This window comes from Schistocerca serialis, unplaced genomic scaffold, assembly GCF_023864345.2.
Source record: "Schistocerca serialis cubense isolate TAMUIC-IGC-003099 unplaced genomic scaffold, iqSchSeri2.2 HiC_scaffold_1153, whole genome shotgun sequence".
NCBI classification, from domain to species: Eukaryota; Metazoa; Arthropoda; class Insecta; order Orthoptera; family Acrididae; genus Schistocerca; species Schistocerca serialis.
In genome coordinates this window covers 170001-175000 of record NW_026047352.1, presented here as the reverse complement: position 1 = coordinate 175000, position 5000 = coordinate 170001, and the positions used below count along the sequence as shown (strand labels likewise).

Genomic DNA, 5000 nt, shown 5'->3' with positions numbered 1-5000 from the left:
CGTGCGGCTAGAAGCCGCCTGTCCCTCTAAGAAGAAAAGTAATCGCTGACAGCACGAAGGATGTCACGCGACTAGTTAGCAGGCTAGAGTCTCGTTCGTTATCGGAATTAACCAGACAAATCGCTCCACCAACTAAGAACGGCCATGCACCACCACCCACCGAATCAAGAAAGAGCTATCAATCTGTCAATCCTTCCGGTGTCCGGGCCTGGTGAGGTTTCCCGTGTTGAGTCAAATTAAGCCGCAGGCTCCACTCCTGGTGGTGCCCTTCCGTCAATTCCTTTAAGTTTCAGCTTTGCAACCATACTTCCCCCGGAACCCAAAAGCTTTGGTTTCCCGGAGGCTGCCCGCCGAGTCATCGGAGGAACTGCGGCGGATCGCTGGCTGGCATCGTTTATGGTTAGAACTAGGGCGGTATCTGATCGCCTTCGAACCTCTAACTTTCGTTCTTGATTAATGAAAACATACTTGGCAAATGCTTTCGCTTCTGTTCGTCTTGCGACGATCCAAGAATTTCACCTCTGACGTCGCAATACGAATGCCCCCGCCTGTCCCTATTAATCATTACCTCGGGTTCCGAAAACCAACAAAATAGAACCGAGGTCCTATTCCATTATTCCATGCACACAGTATTCAGGCGGGCTTGCCTGCTTTAAGCACTCTAATTTGTTCAAAGTAAACGTGCCGGCCCACCGAGACACTCAATAAAGAGCACCCTGGTAGGATTTCAACGGGGTCCGCCTCGGGACGCACGAGCACGCACGAGGCGGTCGCACGCCTTCGGCTCGCCCCACCGGCAGGACGTCCCACGATACATGCCAGTTAAACACCGACGGGCGGTGAACCAACAGCGTGGGACACAAATCCAACTACGAGCTTTTTAACCGCAACAACTTTAATATACGCTATTGGAGCTGGAATTACCGCGGCTGCTGGCACCAGACTTGCCCTCCAATAGATACTCGTTAAAGGATTTAAAGTGTACTCATTCCGATTACGGGGCCTCGGATGAGTCCCGTATCGTTATTTTTCGTCACTACCTCCCCGTGCCGGGAGTGGGTAATTTGCGCGCCTGCTGCCTTCCTTGGATGTGGTAGCCGTTTCTCAGGCTCCCTCTCCGGAATCGAACCCTGATTCCCCGTTACCCGTTACAACCATGGTAGGCGCAGAACCTACCATCGACAGTTGATAAGGCAGACATTTGAAAGATGCGTCGCCGGTACGAGGACCGTGCGATCAGCCCAAAGTTATTCAGAGTCACCAAGGCAAACGGACCGGACGAGCCGACCGATTGGTTTTGATCTAATAAAAGCGTCCCTTCCATCTCTGGTCGGGACTCTGTTTGCATGTATTAGCTCTAGAATTACCACAGTTATCCAAGTAACGTGGGTACGATCTAAGGAACCATAACTGATTTAATGAGCCATTCGCGGTTTCACCTTAATGCGGCTTGTACTGAGACATGCATGGCTTAATCTTTGAGACAAGCATATGACTACTGGCAGGATCAACCAGGGAGCTGCGTCAACTAGAGCTGAGCAGCCGGCCGCCCGGGAGTGTGTCCCGGGGGCCCGCGCGAACACGCAAGCGTCCGCTCAATTATTCTGCAAACAGGAGGAGGCTGAGCTCCCCTGCACAACACACCTCGAAACCCTCTCAGGTCCCGGCGGCGCGCAGCGCCGTCCTAAGTACTTGGTCGGGTTCGAGAGAGGCGCAATCGCCCGGAGTTAGGCGAGTAGACGCTTTAGGTGCGACCACCCGTGCTCCCAACTGAGCTTGCCGCTGCCGACAGAGGCCCGGGAGCGTGCTGTCGTGGCATTGCCGGCGGGAGACAACACGCGCCACCTACGGTGACCGGCAGCTCCAACGCCAGCGCCACAGAAGGACAAAAGCCCCACTTGGGTGCCGAAGCGAACTCTCCCAGCACAGCGCACGCGCCAACACGTCCGCACAGCTGCGATACAAACCACCTGCGAGAACCGCTGGGGCGACCGAGCAGCAGACGGCGTCGCGGCGCCGAGCGCCGGGCGGCGGCGCATCCTCAGCGCACACAGTCCTCAATCGGACCAGCACACTGCAGATGGCCACCGCGCTTCGCACCGGGCCCGCGAGGACCTACTTTGGCCGCAAGGCGCCGCGAGCAGGGGGCGCCGGCGCGCAGCTGCGCCGCCTGCCGCGTCCGTCGGCCGGCGCGCCTGCCACTGGCCGCCCCCACCAGCCGGCTGTAGCGCGTGCGCCCACGCACCGCGCTGCCAGCACGCCGGGCGGCCCCCCCTCACCGGCCGGGGACGGTCCCACCCAGCCACCGCCGCGTATCGCCTCACACCCAGATCCCCTTTCACGTTCGTGGGCATGGTGGGTCCCCTTTCACGTTCGTGGGCATGGTGTGTATCCATGAAACAACCGGTTAATAGCTCGACCGATCGTCGCCAACACTGATTCACCTCTAGCGAGAACAACCGCACCACAACGGGTTACCAGTTGTTCATTTGCGTAACGTCACCAGCAAACGTAGACGTCCATCGCCATTTGCAACGAGTATTGCATGCCTGTGTCAGGTGTCACAACACACTACGTCTGCCCACATAGACGCAACGACATGTGCACGCCTAGAGAACACGTGGAAGGTAGCCCCCGTACGTATGCGGTGTCCATTGCGCGAACGACTGTCAGCCGGCCTCTGCAGCATGTCGCAGATGTGGAACGCGGTGCAACATGCTATCACAGTGTGTGAGAAGAGACGACTACGTCCGAATACACGCTCCACTACATCAACAGACTGCTCATGCTGATCGCCATCCAGGGCGTCCGTTCCTCCCACACGTCTGAATGGCGTACCACACTGCAATCCAGCTCCTAAAGGGAGACGACACGTAGCTGCGTCCACAATATTTGGACTGTATGGTCCGCCGTTGCTAGGCGCAGTCGTCGTACGGTCACACATGTGCCACGATGTATCATTCAGTACATACGGACCAATGTGCAGCACAGTTTGTGGGTTTTGCGTACATCCGCGGACAGGTGACAGGCCGTACCACAACGTAGGCTGAGTACGTCGGCATGCGAAGGGCATTGAACATGCAAACTTCTCAACGACCAGCTTGCGAAGGCAGGGGGGAAGGGGGGGGGCATGTACGTCCTGCTGCTATCCACATTACAGTGTATAGCAGGAGCATGTGGAAAGTCAGCAACACTTGCAAGGTGTTTAACATGACGCGATACACAGGGGACCGGGCAGTGCGAATAGCGAACTATATTGCGAGGGTTGCGGTTAGGCAACACTACACTAATTTAACGAGTTGCATAACAATTACAGAGCAGGTTCAGCGACAACGTGCGTCAGGTTAAGGCGCAATATAGGTTAGGTTGAGGCGCAATATGGGTTACGTTAAGGCACAAATTAGGTTACGTTAAGGCACAAATTGGGTTACGTTAAGGCACAAATTGGGTTACGTTAAGGCACAAATTGGGTTACGTTAAGGCACAAATTGGGTTACGTTAAGGCACAACATGGGTTACGTTAAGGCACAACATGGGTTACGTTAAGGCACAACATGGGTTACGTTAAGGCACAACATGGGTTACGTTAAGGCACAACATGGGTTACGTTAAGGCACAACATGGGTTACGTTAAGGCACAACATGGGTTACGTTAAGGCACAACATGGGTTACGTTAAGGCACAACATGGGTTACGTTAAGGCACAACATGGGTTAGGTTAAGGCACAACATGGGTTAGGTTAAGGCACAACATGGGTTAGGTTAAGGCACAACATGGGTTAGGTTAAGGCACAACGTAAGTTAGGTTAAGGCACAACGTAAGTTAGGTTAAGGCACAACGTAAGTTAGGTTAAGGCACAACGTAGGTTAGGTTAAGGCACAACGTAGGTTAGGTTAAGGCACAACGTAGGTTAGGTTAAGGCACAACGTAGGTTAGGTTAAGGCACAACGTAGGTTAGGTTAAGGCACAACGTAGGTTAGGTTAAGGCACAACGTAGGTTAGGTTAAGGCACAACGTAGGTTAGGTTAAGGCACAACGTAGGTTAGGTTAAGGCACAACGTAGGTTAGGTTAAGGCACAACGTAGGTTAGGTTAAGGCACAACGTAGGTTAGGTTAAGGCACAACGTAGGTTAGGTTAAGGCACAACGTAGGTTAGGTTAAGGCACAACGTAGGTTAGGTTAAGGCACAACGTAGGTTAGGTTAAGGCACAACGTAGGTTAGGTTAAGGCACAACGTAGGTTAGGTTAAGGCACAACGTAGGTTAGGTTAAGGCACAACGTAGGTTAGGTTAAGGCACAACGTAGGTTAGGTTAAGGCACAACGTAGGTTAGGTTAAGGCACAACGTAGGTTAGGTTAAGGCACAACGTAGGTTAGGTTAAGGCACAACGTAGGTTAGGTTAAGGCACAACGTAGGTTAGGTTAAGGCACAACGTAGGTTAGGTTAAGGCACAACGTAGGTTAGGTTAAGGCACAACGTAGGTTAGGTTAAGGTACAACATAGGTTAGGTTAAGGTACAACATAGGTTAGGTTAAGGTACAACGTAGGTTAGGTTAAGGCGCAATGTCGGTTAGGTTAAGGTACGATATAGCTTAGGTTAAGGTACACATTGTTGTAGGGAAAGGTGTATTTGGGGGGGGGGGGCGGCGGCAGGTTCGTTGATAGTGATTATCGTAAGTGCATGCCTGCGGGATCATCCGATTTGTCACGTCAGGATGCACTTGTGGCTCATGACAGGCGGCGCTCCGATTCCAAGGTTGTGGCAGATCTGTGTCTTTCATTCCTGCCATTGTTTGTGTACTGTGACAGGAGGCAGTATGGTGATGTTGGGTGCACCCCTGTGTAGGACATGTGTGGGTGTTCGTGGCTTAGCTGAGCAATGGCGGATGTCGGAAGGGTGGGATATTCTGTTTTCTGGGTGGACCTCCCGGTCTGGTTATGATAGTGTGGATTGTGTAATGTGGCGGAGAGGATGCACCGGATGTTCTTCCATGCTGGT

The 5000-nt window shown here is 53.3% G+C and overlaps 1 non-coding gene across 1 annotated transcript in view; it reads right to left on the bottom strand.

Annotated features, from left to right (window-relative positions):
• LOC126432768 (small subunit ribosomal RNA) overlaps positions 1–1518 on the bottom strand; it is a 1909-nt gene extending 391 nt beyond the window's left edge. Inside the window, exon 1 of the ribosomal RNA XR_007578211.1 lies at positions 1–1518. This exon is cut by the window's left edge and continues 391 nt beyond it. This is a non-coding gene — a ribosomal RNA (small subunit ribosomal RNA).
• Positions 1519–5000: the final 3482 nt, after the last annotated feature.